At 41.2% G+C, this 19,776-nt stretch overlaps 1 protein-coding gene across 3 annotated transcripts in view; it reads left to right on the forward strand.

Moving 5' to 3' along the window:
* Positions 1–1,948: 1,948 nt before the first annotated feature.
* Positions 1,949–19,776, forward strand: part of amot (angiomotin) — a 167,060-nt gene continuing 149,232 nt past the window's right edge. For all 3 annotated transcript variants that reach the window (XM_080041217.1, XM_080041219.1, XM_080041218.1), the window contains exon 1: positions 1,949–2,244. The gene's annotated coding sequence lies outside the window, so the exon portion shown is untranslated. The remainder of the gene's footprint in view (positions 2,245–19,776) is intronic.

Genomic DNA, 19,776 nt, shown 5'->3' on the forward strand with positions numbered 1-19,776 from the left:
TGAGTGAGTGAGTGTGCGCGTTTGTGTGTAAGCGTGAGTGAGTGAGTGAGTGTGCGCGTTTGTGTGTGAGCATGAATGAGTGAGTGAGTGAGTGAGTGAGTGAGTGTGTGTGTGTGTGTGTGTGTGTGTGAGAGAGAGAGAGAGCGAGAGAGAGAGAAAAAGACATTCAATGGAAGAGGAACACACTTCGCTGGCAATTTTTGCAAATGTGTCTGTGACATTGGTAATGCTTGGCCATGCTGTAAATGAGCAGTGTGCCCTACACCCATACTTAAAACATTGGTCAATGTTGCACCTGTGTAAACAAACCCAGACTTTCCCAGACTTTTGTTTTCGCTTCATCGGCATCTTTATAGTGCTGCAAGATGCAGGAGTGTGCATCACTTCAAAGAGTATCTAGGAAGGATTTTCCATTATCAAAGAGGCTCTGAGCTGTTCTTTATTCTTATCCACATGAATATGCTACAATCTATATAAACTACTAAAAATTATTTGTTTTACCACAAAAAATGTGGCCTTATTATGCATACACACACACACACACACACACACACACACACACTTTTGGGAGAGTGTCAGTGAACTTTTGTGCATGCTGGGTGAGCAGCCACTTGAAAGCCCCAAAATAGCACCTTTTAGCTGCATATACAGGTCCTTCTCATATAATTAGCATATTGTGATAAAGTTCAATATTTTCTGTAATGTACTGATAAACATTAGACTTTCATATATTTTAGATTCATTACACACAACTGAAGTAGTTCAAGCCTTTTATTGTTTTAATATTGATGATTTTGGCAAAAAAGTAAAGAAAAACCAAAAATCCCTACCCTACCCAACTTTTGGCAAATGAAAAGCCAAACTACCCGGACCGAACCGCTCCGATCCGACCCGCTCTATTCGGTGGAAACGAGGCATAACTGTCAGTTAGCGCCGTCACGTCAGTCAGCCGGAGCGCCTGTTTTGTGAAGTTTCTTTTTCTTTCTCTCTCTGTTGTGTGAGCGTGCTAGTGCTCACATAGTTTTAAAAACTGAATGTTGTGTTGTAGGCAACCAGAGCAATCACCAATCAATTGTCACGTGCCATCACTAGAAAAAAAATCAGACGGTGCCGACAGCACTTAAACGCAACAAAGACGCTGACTGTCGACTTGGGTAGGCTCTGTCCCGGAGCCAACGCTCGCCACATGCATGCCCTCCTGTGTCATGCCAGCCAGCCCGCCTAATGTGCCCCCTCCCCCCCCCCCTCCCCATATGAATCCTCTCATCCTGACCCCGTAGCCTACACGCCCCTTCTCCAGACGGCATGAAACGGGTTTGCACGAGGCAGGAGACTCCCGGTCGCAGCAATACACTCTTGGGAAAGTCTGCTCAAATTCACAAAAGCCCCTTTGTAACTTTTCTTTTTACTCCTCCTTCCTATTCCCTTTCTTTTTTTTTTTTTTTTGCATTTATATATTTTTATTGTCACAGGCAATTTATATCCTCCAAAGCGGGAATCGTTGCATACAATCGGTATATGTCTACACATATCTACATGCATATACATCCTATTCCCTTTCTTCTGTTTTCTGACTTTTACGACCGCAATGTGGACCTCAGGAACGGCCAAATAATAACCTGAAACGGACTTGTGTCACATTTGATCAGACGCTATTGTTAAGGAAGACACGCTTGTGTTGAAAATATAGGCGTACTGAAATGTGTCCGTTTTCCCCTTTTCACAGATAATTTGTATTAATTTATGCTTGAACCTAAACTATGGTTAAGTGTAGCATAGTGACTTTGGGCTGGTCTGTTTTTCATCTTGTTAATTGTGTAACCCTACGTGTAGCCTATTTGATTAAAGAAACAGAGCAGAAGACGGGAAAAGGAGGGATTTCCCTATTCCGAAAAGAAGAGGAAAAAACGATTTCCTTCTGTTTCCATTAGCTGGAGGAGGAGGGGTAGGCTGGACATTTCTCTCATACTGCCGCCTAGGCATAGGGAGCTTCCTGCCACAGTAGGCCTACTACTGCTTCTTCTTTACGGTTAAACATGAAACTTTTGGGGAAGGACGAAGACTTAATGGCCGCGAACAAGCTCCTATTCCCAGAGAGAGGATTAAAAGCCCGCGGCGAGACTCGTTTCTTGTTATTGTAGAGGGAAATTTTTGCAGCTAGAGGAGTCGCTTCAATCCCACAGAGGACGATGTTTCAGCGAGTTGAAGAACTGGGAAAGTAAACGGAAGAAGCTCCACATAAAGGTAAAACTGTGCGTTTAGCCTACTGACAAACAGTTTGGAAGTCGAAACGTTTGATTAAACGGCGTGCTAGTCTTGCAGCTTTCGCGTTATAGCCTAGTAAAAACTTAAGGATTTTTGACGGATGTCAAAGAGAAAATGGTTTCAGTAGGAATATTTTTTCTTCCATGAGGAAGACCGCTAGAACAATAATTATTATTTAAAACGTGTCTTCATCAAGTGTTGCTTCCGATTGTCATGGCAGGCACAACGTTTTCTATTTCGTTCAATTTTGGGTGCCGGGATGGATGAATGGCGTAAAGAGAATTTTCCATAAATACCGGTGGGCCAAAGTGAAGCTTGGGTAACGTGAACTGTAGGGTGTATCCTTTACTGCATGAGTAACCCAAAGTGATTATGTTAGCTGCTTCAGCTTTAAGTTTGAATGTTTCTGTCTGGGGCAACATAAGGGGTTGCAACATTGGAGTGCTTCCAGGAGGTCCTCATGGACATGGAAAACATTTGAGTTGTTGTGTCACCACTGGTATTGTAAACAGACGCAAATTACTGAGAATGTTCATGTGCTCGATGTAATCTGCTTAATTTGAGATTCCTGCCTGTGTTTACATGGTCCACATTAACACGATTTGATTACAGACTGGTTAGGGTAAGGGTTTGTTCTGTAAGCACTGCAAAATCCAGGTTACTGGGCCTACATCAGGTGATCTTTGATCTGTAGAAACATCATCCGTAATACTGATTTGGAGGGGATACAATCCATGTTTTTTTGTATGTTTTGTTCTCAAATATAATTTTAATCCGAATATGAGATTTAGATTTTATATTTTGTATATTTTTTTAGATGAAGAAAGATGATTGGATGACCAAGAACTAAGATATATGAGTCAAACATATAATATAATATGAATTAACTACGATGAGAAAGTTTCAAGGGGGGATTTGTCATCTTCAGTGACCAAAAGAGATACTCAACGGAATTCAAGTGCTGATTTGAGATTAGCACATTGTAGCAGTTATGATGTTTGTAACATAAATTACATAATTTGTGTAGAGCTGCACCTAGATATTAACATTATTAATTACTCTATCGCAATTTTTTGAATTAATATAACAACTAATTTACCCAAAAACAAAATAATCCAAAATATGGATTGCAGGGCATTATTCCCAGACGAAAATAACCTTAACTTGTCATTTGTGTCTCTCCCAAATAAAATGCAAGAGTTTGTTTCATTCAAGTTAAAGGAATGTATTCCATTCTACATTAGCAATCCAACAGCAAAATAAATGAAACCATGTGGAAGTTAAGTCACTTTCTTACAGTGGTCCTGAAAGCTCACAGCACTGCAACTTCAGATAGCTCTTGCATATAGACAAAACAAAGAAAACATCAACACATGCAACCCCTTAAGAAAAATCACTGCAAATAGGCCAAAACACATCGGCTCAGCTTTGGGTTGGAACATAACAGGGGCGTTTCTAGGTTTCTGAAACATCCGGGGCTTAGCCCTAGAGGGAATAGGACAGTGCGTGCACGTAGCGCACGGCAGATTTTGTTGTATACTTTATTGTGCATGCACATTTCTTTTCATAGTGCTTTACCTAAATAAACAAAATACGCAGGTAATTATAGCTTTAAATAGCTACCTGACTGGTGCTTATCCCTAGACATCAAAAGTAGGGCTGCAACAACGAATCGATAAAATCGATTACTAAAAGCGTTGGCAACGAATTTGGTCATCGATTCGTTGAGTCGCGCGATTAATAAGTCACTTGCAGGCGCGGGTTAAAAAAAACTCCTTCAACTCAGTATCCGTCTAGTCCAAAAAAACTCTGTCAGCTGCTGCTGCTGCAGACGTTGTGCAGACGTGCTCGGAGAGTCGGCATCGGCGCATCAACAGTCATTCAAAGCAGCGGCAGTAATCACACAACCGAATGGTGTAGAAAGTCCTGTCAGTTAAAAATAGTGATCCAGATTTTAAATCCATGTTAAAATCGGAAGGATATAGAGCTAGTTAGCTTAAAAAAAGTAGCAAACATGTCAACTGTGATGTGTTCAGGCCGGCTCAGTAATATGATTGATGTGTTCAAATGCAACACAAAAAAAAAGAAATTTTAGATTTTGGCGAAACTTGTTTTCCCAGCAATATAGAATAGATAGTAAAGATGGAATTATGACCTGTTTAATGTCCTATCTTGAGCTATGATCATATCAGCAATTAAAGCAATAATACAAGTTATATTTCAACAAAATAATAGAAAATTATCAATTGTGATATCAATAAAGACTTGGATCATTAAGGAGTCTTGAAGATGGTATCAATATCAATACAAATTAACGATCTCCTGTCATCTGAGAGAAATTAAGATGATTTAATTTTTTTAACTGTTAGTATTTACCGGTTAAAAATATTATCGGTTGACTGGTTTACCATGGACATCCCTTATATTCTGTATAAATGTTTATCATACATTGTATGTTTTTTTTTGTGTTATCCCAGTTAAGTTTATTATTAATTTATCATTTAATATTACTTTTAATAGTTCCGACGTTGGAGCAACAACCTGGTGTTTTGACACTTCAGTCTGCACTGTGAATTTGAAGTAATGTTCAGTTTTTGAATAAAGATGCGGCATTTACAAATGTTTTTTTTTTTTATCTGATTAATCGATTAATCGAAAAAATAATCGACCGATTAATCGATTATTGAAATAATCGTTAGTTGCAGCCCTAATCAAAAGTTCCATTCAAGTTAATTCAGAGTAAAATTAATACAGTGAGACAGACCTTACATTACCTATATCAGGGGTGTCAAACTCATTTTCACAAAGGGCCACTCTATGATGAAACGTGTTGCAGGCACAACATTAAAAGTGTGTGTCTATTTACAAAAAACAATAAAGTTAATCAGTTTAATCAAATACATATGATGTCTTTGTAATGTTTTATATTGAATAAGTCAAAAAAGGAATAGGAAGTTATCCCATTCTGTTTTATTCACATTTTAACATTTAGAACTTTTTTGGAATTGGGGTTATACAGTGGTGATGGCCTTAATTATTAAAACACTTGTCATTTCAGTTGCTTTTGTTCAAATTGTCCATTAAAATACCCATAAAACAAATGAAATATCAACAAAGTCAGCATTATGCTCTATAAAACATAGAATAGAGCCATGATTAGGGTTGGGTATCGGTTGGGTTTTTTCCGATACCGGTTACTACTCGGTACTTTTGAAACTGTTCCGGTGCTTAAACGGTACTTTAACCGGTACTTTAAAGCCTCAAATTGCACACACTTTGTAAAAAAATAATGCCCTTTTATATCCAGTGCCAAATTTAACACAATTAACTTTAACAATATAATTACGAGTAACTTACAAATAAACTATTTAAAAATTTAAATAAAATAAAATTCACACAATATCTAATACAACAATAGTGTTTCAAACAATATAATAATAGAGATTAATGTGGAGACTACCAGGTAATCTAATCTCCATCTTAAAACTTTAGCTAAAAGTAATCATTTTGATAAGAAAGAGTCCTTATGACCTGAACAATACAACACCTTAACAATTAAAATAGATGGATACAAATATGAAATTAAATGCAGTATTGGATTTACAGTAAGGGAATAAGTACACCCTGTGAGAACCACAAACTGAAAACAGTCAAGGAAGAGCGTTAGCCTTTTGGAATATTAACAGTGCTCATTTGCATTTAACTTGAAACAAAATTCAACTGACATAAAAAATACAAAGAAGTCTTCTGTAAAGATAAGACCACAACTATTAACATTGTCAAATTAACCATTTTTGTGCAGAAAAAATGTCATGTTTGCCTTCTCAGGATGGATACGAGATCTTTAATGTAGATGCTGTTCTAATGTGCAGCGCGCTGTTTATTGTTAATATAACGGCCCGTCATCAGACACATGTAGCCATACCGGATGGTTTTATACATCGATCGCTCCATAAAGTTATCCAAGTCAGAGCTTTTTGTATGGGCAGAGATCGTTATTTTAAGTGTGTCTTTATGAAGTTTCTTGTTAAACGTTTCCATATCACCGGGCCGCCGTGTCCCGCTGTGTGTTTTTTGGGGTCGTCTCCACCGCCGTGGGTAAAGGCAGCACTAGAACAGCTGACGGGAGGAAGCGTGCAGGCGGCCGCTGCCTCATCATCAGCCTATACGTGCCTAATACATGCGTGACAATACTGCTAGATCGCGTGTCATTCGCAAAAAGAAATGCATTGCATTGGCGTTCAAAAATAGTCTAACATAAAGAGCGATCAGTCTGTGAAACTGCGAACGTGAGCGAGTGTTGAGCACTCGTGCGCGCGCTCCTCGAGACGGTCGGGCTCGTTCTCGTCACTCACCCGGTGAGAAATGCTCCTCTCGTTGCACACAGAATGTATCCGCGAGCGGACATGCTTCATCAGTCATGACATAAAGAGCCAGGGTTCGACATAACCAATGGCCCGGGGCCAGTAAAATCATATGCAGGGCAAGTTGATTGGCCAGTCACTGTCCCGCCCGGGCCAGTAACGGCCAATCACAGTTCAGTATCTTTTTGTAGACTATCATGGTTCATTGAAATGCGCGTTGAGAGTCATAATGAAAGCAGTGTTTATTTAAGACTCAATATAATAACCCTAATATAAAATATATTTTTTAATGAAAGGCCAGTGGACAAACGATGCGTGGGCATTTTGACAGGCGGAGCAACAAGCGGCCGCACTCGCTCCGTTGGCAGAGCTGCCTACTGTCCGCCTGCGAGTCGACAAATCAATCGACTTACTTTGCCCCCTTTCTTTCTTCCCACAGCAGAGGTTGAGGTGCACAAAATGAAGTGATAACTGCGCTTTTCCTTTAGCTGCCGCCGTAATGTTACAGTATTTGCATTTAAATCCCAATGGTAATACAAATGAGAGGCTTTATTTAAACGCTGTGAATGCGTCTCCGGTGATTGTGTCAGTTGTAGACAGAAACTAACGGAGGGACTCGGATCACTGGACAGTTCCTTTAGTCGCGCAGTTTGTCTGCCGACATGGCTCTGTGTTTTCAGGCTCGAGACATACAATCAGATCACGGAAGTATTTCCCATTGAAATCGCTAACGGGGGGAATATCTCGGTTATTATTTTAGCCACAAACCAGTTCTTCTGCGCGGCGGCTCACTGGCTCTCACGGTGAAACGCTGCTATGCTCGGACGAAGGCATTGTGTGTTTCTAAGGTGATAACGTCATAGTCTTAGATGAGCGTTTAATTTATGCTGCATATTTTGCACTGCATTGTTTTGTATCAATAGTTTGAAAAAATGGTCCCACACCGGACTCTTATGTGAAGCTGACACTTCATGCTGAAGTGACGCTCCTGCAGCGCGCTCACAACCAGACGTGAACTCGCATACACGGTGAAATATGCCATTAAAAAAACGGCATAACCCCCTGATTTTCGGATTTCGATTCTATCTTTAAAGTCGACTTGAGCGCAAGTGGAAAACCGGTCATTCGGTCGACACATTCACATCCCTAATGCATATAGAAAAAGTAATAAAAACAGCCTACCACACCACAAAGACTGATCAGACCTTCATCTCTTATTTTTCTCTATGTTTGATCATGACTTCTGCAGGTGAACTATTCATCAAACTGCCCAAATTCAAGAATAAAGACAATCATCAAACTACTGGACTTTAAAATACTGGCCCACCCATTTCACATACTTTCAGTCGTAGGCTTCAAATTCAATATGTTTGCCTGGTTTTATATTATGTGTATGAGCAATCTCAACATTTCATATGATTAACTAAAAGAAAAATAACCAAATCTAAAGGGAATATCTATACTGTTACAGTATAGATATTCCCTTTAGATTTGGTTATTTTTCTAATACAGGTGTTATAATTATTGACACATTATGAAGAAAAAAAAAAGTGTGTGCAGGGCCAGTGAAAATATACAAGGGGCCAGTAAAACTCGGATCCACTGGCCCAGCGGGCCAGTAGGGGAAAAAAAGTTGTGTTGAAACCTGAAGAGCTATCAGTCTGTCAAAATTCAAACGTGACTACAGCAGGGGGCGGCACTGAAATGAGGCACCAAACTTTCGCTCTTATTCGATACTACCGTTTACGTCGGCACCGGTGCCATACTGGTACCGAGTTTCGGTGCCCAACCCTAGCCATGATAAAGAGATTTAATTAAAGATCTCCTATTATACTACTTTTCTGGTCTTAATTTCTCATTAATGACTCCTATAGAGCAACCTGACACGAATCACAGCATAAAAAACTGTGTAGATTTTCGGGAAATGCTTCCTCTCATCTGGGGCTTTCAGCATTCTCTGTCAACACTGTACCAAACATGGAAAATCCGGATTGAGCTACGTAGATAAATCCCGGAAATTTGAACAAGTGAATCGCGACCGGCGTTCCTAGTGTTTAGCGCTCTGCACAGCCACCCCAGACGGTCAGCAGGGAATACGTCTAAATGCATGGAAGTCATTATTTGACACTTTGGTATGGTTAAACATGACTATAAATTAGGGCTGGGCGATTAATTGAATTTCGATTTCGGTTACAATTTTGGCTTCCCTCGATCATGAAAACAAGATAATCGTAATAAAACGGTTATTGTGCGGCACTCCGGGTCATGTGTAGTAAATGCAGCGCACCCTTCTGTCTCCACCTGCGCTCCGCCCCCGCCCGAACACTGTTCGATTCCAGTGCAATTGTTTATTCAGCATAAAGTTAAAACGCTCGTCCAGGATGTTACACCGAAACACAAAAGCCTTGCGCGATTGAAGCAGCGTTTCACTCGGTGAAACATGGTGTGAGTGAGACACTGTGATGGCGGTGGGTAACGGTGTCATTCACTGTGAGAACTTGCCGGTGTAAGCCGCCGCACAGAAAAGCTCTGTGGCTTTACGGGTAAAATGATAGTCGGGGATTCCTGCACGTTAATGTTGTTGAGGGGAAAGGCTTCCGCTTTCTGATTGCATTTCTCGAGCCTGAATATATTGTGCCATGTCGGCAAACTATCTGCGCGACAAGAGCAAATATACAGTGAGACGCACCCCCTTCGTTAGTTTCAGTCTACAGACGAAAAGTTACAACCAGCACCCAAGCATGGACTTCGTTTAAATAAAGCGTCTAATTTTTATGATCAGCGCTCTGATGCAAATTCTGAAGTCTGAACATTACGGTGTCAGCTGTGGTGTAGTTTTTTTTACATCAACTCAACGTGCACTGCAAAAAAAAAGAAGGCAATAAGTCGATCTTTTTGTAGATTCATAGCCTACCTCCTCTTATAAGTCGAAGTACAAAGCAATGAATGGTTCACAATCACATCCCTAGTAAAATATTAATTTTACTCTTAGATTCGAAGGTTTTACTGATTATTTATTTTGTGTGGCTTTTTAGTTGTAGGCTATGTTTGAGGAGCACAATTGGGAGTTTTGTTTATGTAATGTTGAAAGAATTGGCTGCATTTTCATTTTGGTGCATCCCTACAATGAATAATCGTCTTTAATAACCGTGATTACAATATCAATCAAAATAATCATGACTTTGGACTTTAAACAAAGGCCTAATTGGACTGAAAACAGGGAGAATAGAAATAGGCCAAATAAGTTAAACGTATTTTTAACAATTGAATAAAATAAATATGTCAAAATGAAAATAACCAGTTGTAAATGGTGTTGATAGGGCACGTCTTTTGATAGCATTAAATGCAGTGACGTGCGGTGAGGTCAGTGAGTGGGTAGGCACTGAGTTCTGAAAGCCAGATTTCTCTAAACCTATATATTGTTAAATCAAAAACAATAAACAACAAACAGACACGCACGGCCGATTTCAAATAAGTTCCTCCCTTTCTTTCTCTCTCACTCACTCACTCACTCACTCACTCACACACACACACACACACACAGACGGGACGTATATGAAATGTCACGACGGTGACTTCAGGTTTGCCCGTAGCCTACTGTAGTTTGGTCTAAATGATTAAACATCGCATCCATCGACTTAACGGACCCGTCTCTCACACCGAGGGCCGAAAAAACGTAAGGCAACAAGTCAAACCTTCGCCGATTCAAACTACCGGTACTACTTTTATTCAACTTAAAAATAAAATACAGCATTCATCATTATGTAGGACTACAGCATAACTGATGGCAACTCCACTCCATAAACTTTATCTTAATAGATAAAGTACCAGTAGCATATGCCCCATGGACCTGTCCAGCATCAGAATGTAACCATTTATCCACATTGCAGAGCTTAGGTTTGTCCGTCAGTAACAATGAAAACACAACTGCTCAATTGAATATAAAATGCAGAATGGATTGCACTCGGTATCAATTCATCCAACTTTATTATTAAATAAACCCCCAAAAAGTTTCTGACTCACCAATCTGACTCCCTGGCTGTAGAAATAAGCAAGACGATAGTAATCCAGTGACAGTCTGATTGACAGCACAGCTAGCTAGCATCCTTCCGTTCATGTAGGCTACCTGTCCGTTTGAAATGCTCGAACATTGTTTGTCCCTGTTGCTGCTGTACACTGTCCAAGGCTGGCGCAGGCCTTTCTCTTGCTATTCATTCTGTTCCTTTTTAAATTATAATCCAATTTGTTAAAATTCCTCCAGTCTGAAATATCTGCGTGCACGGACACGGCAGCTGCAATGTTGATTTAAAAATCCGCGGGGGTAACGCGACGTGAATGACCATAGCCAACGTAAGACACAGACACGAAAAGTGCGGGGGACACGTCCCCCGTGTCCCCCGCGTCGGCTACGCCCCTGAGTAGAGGCTTCTTCAGCAACCCTCCCTTGAAAGCCATGTTGACTTATTCTTATTCTTATTGTGGAACCATGCACATCTGTCCCAGATGCTGCAAGAGAGGTCTGCAAATCACTAGATGTAATGTTTGGTTTGGCTTTTAACTGAAAAATTACTTTTTTTGTGGTGCTTATGGATATTTTTTTTGAGGAAGTCTGCTTCTAGGCAGATGTTCAGTCACTCTTAAAGCTCTCCATTTGTAGATGATTTGCCTCACGGTGGACCGATGGAGCTCAAACTTTTTAATTAATTTATAGCTGTCCCCAGACAAATGTGCAGCATCACAACTCTATTCCTGAGATCCTCTGAGATTTTTTTTCGCTTTTAGCATGTCTGACCTGTATGACCTGGTTTGATCTCTGTTTTATCTAGTGCCGCCCAATTTCTTCCCTAAAGATCTCTCACTACATTGGTCCATTTCATCACTCAATTTGGCCCATCTGATTGTGTTTACCTGCTCCATTTAAGCAATGCAGCTCAGGGTTCACAAACTTTTGCAGATACAACATTTGTCAAATAATTAGTTTCTTTCTTTCAAAGGTTTTTTTATTAAATCGGCAAATAATTAGTTTTATCTGTTTCAACAGTTGATTTCTGGCAAAGAAAAATGTTGAATTGATAAACAAACATCTGTTATTTCATATAAAAAATACTGGTATTGATAAAAATGAATTAATAATGGTTAAAATAAATAAAATTCCAAAAGGCTCAAGGGGTTCACAAACTTTCACACAGCACTGTATATGTTTTAATGAAAGGCCAGTGGACAAACGATGCGTGGGCATTTTGACAGGCGGAGCAACAAGCGAGCGCACTCTCGCTCCGTTGGCAGAGCTGCCTACTGTCCGCCTGCGAGTCGACAAATCAATCGACTTACTTTGCCCCCTTTTTTCTTCCCACAGCAGAGGTTGAGGTGCAGAAAATTAAGTGATAACTGCGCTTTTCCTTTAGCTGCCGCCGTAATGTTACAGTATTTGCATCAAAGCCGTAATGGTAATACAAATGAAAGGCTTTATTTAACCAATGTGAATGCGTCGCTGGTGATTGTAATTGTGTCGGTTGTAGACAGAAACGAACGGAGGGACTCGGCTCACTGGGCAGTTCCTATAGTCGCGCAGTTTGTCTGCCGACATGGCTCTGTGTTTTCAGGCTCTGATTGTTTGTCTATACAATCAGATCACGGAAGTCTTCACCATTGAAATCGCTAACGGGGGTAATATCCCCGGTTATTATTTTAGCCACAAACCCCAGAGTTCTTCTGCGCGGCGGCTCACTGGCGAGATCTCACGGTGAAATGCTGCTTTGCTCGGACGAAGGCATTGTGTGTTTCTAATAGGGCTGGGCGATATGACGATATCATATCGTGGACGATATAAAAGTGTCTACCGGGAGAGATTTGGCCATACCGTTTATATCGCGGAGATACAAAGTTGATGTGGCGGGAGCATATATGGAGCGCGAGGCAGCTGTCCCTCCGAGTCCCTATAATTACACTGCAGTTACACCGCCGCGCCACACGGGGGCTCTGCTGCAGAGTTCTGGGCTGCAATACAGCTTCTCTACCCGCAACAGAAGAAGCCTCATCTGTTGCTCTAGCTGTCTAGCTCATGGTCTAGCTTCGGTGCGCCGTCACTAAAGTTAACAAACCAGCTCCGTGTCACGGTGGCAGAGCAGCTGGTTTTAACGGTCAAAAATGTCATCGGGCAAAGGAAACTTGCTTGCTGCTTCAGCGTGCTGTTGCCGTGACGCAGAGTTGGCTTGTTTTAAGCCGCAAACTACATGGGTTAGCTCTCGTGAGCTAGCTGGCTAATAATGACATCTTGAGCCTACTCGGGGCTTCACCCCCGTGCTGTTATTGTTGGAGACAGCCAGCATGGCTGGTTTTATGTAACTTTAAAACATGTCAAACTTGAAAATATTATTTGTGTTGAAGCTGGAGTTAAAGTATTACCAGGCATTTGCTCATTAGTTAATTTTGACAGCTTTTTTAAATGAAGATGAGCAAATACTGCAGTAAAATTCAAGTCTTTCATTATTTTGATATAGGCTACTATCAATTGGAAAATGTAGGCTCTTTGGTTGACGCTGTCATTTTTATTTTGCACTGACTGACTAAAGCCAGACTGGTGTGGTATGTTGCACCAGTTTCTCTTTTGTATGGAAATTTAAGTTCCAAGCAAAAGATGAAAATAATCTTACGTGATTAAAGTTCAGTACGGTTATTGTAATCCATTGAATTTTAAGGAAAAATACTATATCGTGATATATATATCCATATCTTGATATAAAATGACCTATATCGTGATATAAGATTTGGTCCATATCGCCCAGCCCTAGTTTCTAAGGTGATTTAACATCATAGTCTTAGACGAGAGTTGCTGCATATTGAGAGTTGAGAGTATGCTGCATATTTTGCACTGCATTGTTTTTTATCAATAGTTTGAAAAAATGGTCCCACACCGGACTCTTATGTGAAGCTGACACTTCATGTAGAAGTGATGCTCCTGCAGCGCACTCACGACCAGACGTGAACTCGCATAAACGGCATAACCTTCTGATTTTCGGATTTCTATTTTTAAAGTCAACTTGAGCGCAAGTGGAAAACCGGTCATTGGTTTGACACATTCACATCCCTAATGCATAGAGAAAGTAGTAAACACTACCACATAGGGCTGGGCGATATGGGCTAAAATCAATATCTCAATATTGTTTTACTATATCTCGATATATTTAAAATTTCCTCTAGAGCACATCCAAAATTAGTTAATTTTAAACTTGCTCATGGCAAAGAGTTTGCACATTGTATTGATTATTCCACATCCTTCCACTCCCATACAATGGATCCAGCCTTATTTTATTTGGAAACAGTTTTTTTCCCATCTTCTGTTAATCTGTAAACTGAGAACACTAATTATGACTCATTACAACCACTTACTAATTGTTTATCACCACTAACCCCCTGAAGATAGCAGCCATACTTTAAATGCAGAACAGGTTTTGCTCCATAATAGTAGTCTATGTTTTATTTTATAAAAAATACTCGCAAATGTAGCCTACTTTACATAGACTTTAAGTTAATAAACGGTTTGCACCTCCCTTGGTGCTGACATGGACCTATTATAGAGCTGTTAAGCGGAAGTCCCTTACTTCCGGGACATGGGACCTCTCGGCTCGAAAAATTACAACGGTAGTCAATGGAAAGAAATGTATTATTTTCTGGTCCCAGTCATGAAATGCCTTCGATTACACATATGTTTTGTATGGATTTAGATGGTATTTTTTCGTGCAAAGAATGGAACAATTTAGCGAGTAGAAGCTGGATACGGTCAGGTTTTGTGCAGAGCGCTTTTGTGGACTACAGCTCTTCGCTGCTCTTGACGCTTATGATATACGTCACCACCACTAGCACCCGTTTAGCTCCGAAACATGGCTGTGTCAATAATGCACTTTACTGCCTTCATTCAAGGACAAGACAAAAGTCTTCAGCGTGGCGAAAACCACTACAAAAGTGGACATGTGGAGAGTTTCACTTTCTCGAGTGGGGAGATTGTCGGCGTCACAGAGGCGACAAGACGTGTAGTTTTTTCTCGTTACATTTTTTCAAAAGCCGTCAGACGAATAATCATACAACATACCGTCAAACTCTTCACATGAAAAATTATCATTTAGACCCATACAAAACATATATGTAATCCAGGGCATTTAATGACTGGGACCAGAAAATAGTAGATTACTTTCCATAGACTCCCATTAATTTTTTTTCAGCCGATAGGTCCCATGCCCCGTAATTCCGCCACTTCCGCTTAACAGCTCTATAAGAGGCTGCCCGTAATAAATGTGATGCCGCGGTTGTGTGACGTTGGACCAAAAACTCACCGTGAAGTCAGAGTAATCCGCCCCCCGGCACTCGTTCGCCTTCCTCTCATAAGGACCAGGCTCTGTACAGCGGCAGCTTATGCTGTCAAGCGCCCGCCTCCCCCGTTCTTTCGCCTGTTTAGCCACTAGCCTTCCTCTCATAAGGACCAGGGCAGGCTGTGCTGTGTACAGTGGCCGCTAATGCTGTCATGTGCGCCCGCCTCCCCCGGTCGTTCGCCTGTGTAGCCTTCTTCTCATTTCATGGACCTACAAAAAAGGTCCATGCTATGAACGACGGCCACCATCGCCGTCATGTGCGCCCCCCTCCACCCGCTCGTTCGGCTGTCATAGGAGCACAAGAGCCCACGTCTTTTTTTCTCCCCCTCTCGTTGTTTTCACACAAGTAAACACACACAGCGCGCACTGCAGACTACGTCACAGGTGCGTGCCCAGGAGACTCTGGTTGGGAGGGGGGAGTGAGTGAGTTGCCAATGCATGTGAGGCAGAGAGCCACAGGAAAGAGCGAGAGAAGCGAACACCAGCAAGTTTGCCGGCGGTGGCGGTGGCGGCTAAAAAAACCACATTACGTGCCAATTTGTATTCGATGGTCGCGATAGGGTAATTTTATACATCCCGTGGAGCACATACTACTACTACTACCACACCACAAAGACTGATCAGACCTTCATCTCTTATTTTTTTCCTGCAGGTGAACTATTCATTAAACTGCCCAAATTCAAGAATAAAAACAATCATCACACTTCTGTGTAAGAAGTGTGATGCCGACTTACTTCTACGAGTAAGTCGGCACGTTGGCGACACCTTTGAACAAAAGCGGTAGTATTATTACGACGCCAGCTGTCGTGAAGCTGTTTTCTAGCTTGTGCAGGGCGTTCAGATTCAAATAATTAAAACCTTTATTTAAACAAACTCGAAAGGCATTGAGGTTCCCCTCATTTACAACGCCGACGAGCGCACAACAAACACAACAACAACAATAACAACAGAGTGACAAAATAAAACAGAGAAACACAAAATCCTAGCAAGATAAAAAAGATCAGGAACCAATATGGTGCGTGTCCATGTGTTGAAAGCAAAGTGTGAGGGCACCGGACTCTTTTCGGCTCCGTGAGTCTATGGGTGACACAGCATCAACTAATGCCAGTAAGTGCTAAACACACCTGATTGCAATGAGTTGATGCATTGTCACCTCTCACGGAGCTGAACGAGTCCGTGTCCCCACACAAAGCGAATGAACGAGAGATGGCAGTTAGTTAGAATGGATCACGATGAGGTAATGTGTTTATGTTGTAAATAATGACTATTTCAGATGAATAATGGTCATCTGATGATGCTGGTGAGGCAAAGTAAACTTTGTTTTAGTAGGCTACCGCTCATTCATTTAGGAGTAAACACTGCAGTCTACGTTCGCTGCGTGAAATTGTGTATACGTTGCTTGGCAACGCCCTCCCGCCCGACTATCACTCTCCCTTTTCGCTTTTCTTCATTGCATTTTCTTTTTTTTCTTTTATGGTTCAGCCCCGTTATCAGTCATTATGACGACAAACAACTGTCTCAAACAAGGCTCCCGTTCCCCTTCCCTCACCTGAAGGGATAGGCTTCTCAAATCGCGTAACTGCGCCACACTGAAATCTGTGACCAATACGGATATGTGACCATAGAGCATGCACGCGTGAACCGAAAACCGGACTGGGTGTACGACCAGATCAAATGCAGTAATAAAAACTATATAAAAACGTCTTTCTTTGCACTGATGGTCTCGTTTGCTGTTAAAGGTAATTTATGATTATGAGAGGAAACATGAGGCTGTTTAAAAGATATTTAAAAGTTACTCGTTGCCGCTTTAAAATACTGGCCGACTCCTTCCACATACTTTCAGTTGTAGGCTTCAAATTCAATATGTTTGCCAGGTTTTATATTATGTGTATGAGCTATATCAATATTTCATATCATTAACTAAAAGAAAAATAACCAAATCTAAAGGGAATATCTATACTGTTAGAGTATAGATATTCCCTTTAGATTTGGTAATTTTTCAAATACAGATATTATAATTAGTGACACTAAATTATCAAGAAAAAAAAAAGTGTGTGCAGGGCCAGTGAAAATATACAAGGGGCCAGTAAAACTCGGATCCACTGGCCTGGCGGGCTAGTAGGAAAATAAAGTTATGTTGAACCCTGGGGTTAGCTTTTAGCTTCGCTACTATCCCACCGCGACAGCCGCACTTTTGTCTCCTGTCACACTGCCTCCGGTGCACCCTTGGGGGCTCAGTGCTGGTGGGTAACTCCGCTGAGACCAACTGCCGTAGCAGTCCGCAGTTATGTAGAGTGGCTAGCGATTCTGTGTTTACTGATCCAAAACCGCAGCCGACATGTATGCCGCCGTTGCTAGGAAGACCATCTATATTGGATCTTTGTATGGATTTATAAATCCCCGAAAAGATTCATGTTATGGGATGAATTGATAACTCCTGTAAGGGCTACGATGGAACAGAGGACAGCTGATATGGAAGGAACAACAGCTGTTAGATTCCACTGGGAAAAAGTAAGGAACTCCGACTTTATTACCGCTCAAAAGTTATTAAAGCATCAGCAAACGATGCAGATTACTGTCTGTCTCATGTCAAACTCGGTTTCAGGGAGTACATTGGGATTATTAATGTTGTTTTTGATTGTGTGTTTTTTTAGAATGAGTATTCGAATACTCGCTCAGAAAATCCAACGAGGATTTGAAGCCTGTAAAATGGTATTCGGCACAGCCCAGTGATCCCAATTGATCCTGTGATGGAAATTATTTATATATTTCATTTAATCTGAAGATAATTTAGATTTCTTAAGGTGCGCCCACACCAAACGCCTAACCTGCCTCTAGATCGTTTTGTGTCAAAAATGGTTCTACGCGCGTAATGCGCCTAGTCTCCCTCCCCATATATTTATTCCCCTAATCAACCATGGCTGCGATCAGACCCGACACAACAGCGTGCATGTCCGCACAACAACAACTGTGCCAAAAGACAAATAAACAGCAACTGAACAGCACAAATAGCCTAGCATTAAAACAGCATTGTATATTCACGCCGCTCGGAAATGCACCCAAACAGCAAGGCAGCAACGTACCAAACACAGGTACAGCAGCATTGTTTGCACGGCGGTATAAAATGAAGGCAACCTACATTCCCCTACCTGGCTGTGACAGAGGATCTTGCCTGGCGTATATGTAACCCAAATGTCCCGCTGCCTCTCTATAAACCCTGGGACTCTGCGTTGTGTTTAATTTGTGTGATAGGTAGAGAAGGACCACAGGACAAAGAAGTTCTTGATTGTGGAAGCGACTGGCAATTTATTCCCCAACAGTGGCAATCTTCATAAGCCGTCCTTGTATCAGGCCTTGTATTCAAGACACAGTAAACATTGAAACAAGAGTTAAAATATACTCTTTTCAGCTGCTCAAATAAACTGACAAATAAAGTACTCGTGTTACAGTAAAAATAAACCATAAACTATATAATTAAATAAATATCCTCTTTAGTAAAAAATATATTCTTGTGGAAATAAAGACACAAAATACTAAATTAGCATTCAACATCCATACAGCACTGTTTTACAGTGTAACTCAATGATCGCCATGCTAGCCAACATTACTCAACAAAATACTCATATAAAACGCCATGTCACACATCCCAAATAACACTTAACAGGTAGTTAAACATCTTATGTAACCTATGGACCAAACAAACCGACCGGATGGGTGGTTTAAACATAGATATTAACAAGATTGTGCAAGACATGTGAACACCGCTCACCTTGTATTCAAGACACAGTAAACATTGAAACAAGATGGCGCTCGCGCACAGAACAATCCTAAACTACGGTGGCTCACACGGGGCATACCATACAAATTGTGGTAAGACAGCGCCACACAGTGGCCTTTTTAGGTAACAACCCTACATCTACATAAACACCGGTGCTTTACTGCACTTGTTGTGAAAGTTCCCCGGACTTAGCCGTCATGTTTGGGTTCATAATATGGAGGTGCTAGCCGCACACTACCGGGTGAGTTAACTAATGCTATCCGGCGCTAACTTGGTTTATCGGCTTAAGCACAGCCGCGCATATTCACTGAATTAACCAGGAAGGCCATTCTCCTGGCTCACTTTTCCCACGTCTTGAAGACCCCCGAGCGGCTGTCATACAGCACTGGCCGCCCGCTAATATATTTTCCTCCTCTGTCTGTGTTTCTCAGCCTCCGTATACACTGTCCTCCGACCGTGCCGATGTCCGTGACGTCAGGTCATTCTCCAAGCTGGCTATCCGCCTGAGCGTCATGCATAGGAGCGTGAAAAGTTTAATATCGTCAGCCGCGTTTTTACGCACCCAGGGCCGCCGCTCCCTATACGCAGAGTACGCAGACTGCGTAGGGCACCAAGTTCCTGGGGGAGGGCACCCAAAAAAAAAAAAAAATTATAATTATAATTATAATTTTTTTTTTTTTTTTTTTAAATTGAAAAGGAAAAAGAGATGGTCCGTGGGCCCCCCAAAATAGTTTTTTTTTTTTTAAAGTTCATGATAATCATTACATTACAAAAAATATATACATTAGTTATGAACAGGCCCATCGTTGTTTTTTCTTAATTGTGTAACCTATCCAGGGGTGTATTACTGCACAGGCACACCGGGCACAGGCCCGGGGGCCCTTAGCCAGAGATACTGATAGTAACTTTTCATGTTGCATAGTCAAAGAGCTCAGTCACTGATGTCAATAACAGGGTCCAAAAAGGAATAGCGTAAATATAAGTACTCATTAAAATGTAACAA

Source organism: Ammodytes marinus (assembly GCF_949987685.1).
Source record: "Ammodytes marinus genome assembly, chromosome: 14".
Lineage (NCBI taxonomy): Eukaryota > Metazoa > Chordata > Actinopteri > Uranoscopiformes > Ammodytidae > Ammodytes > Ammodytes marinus.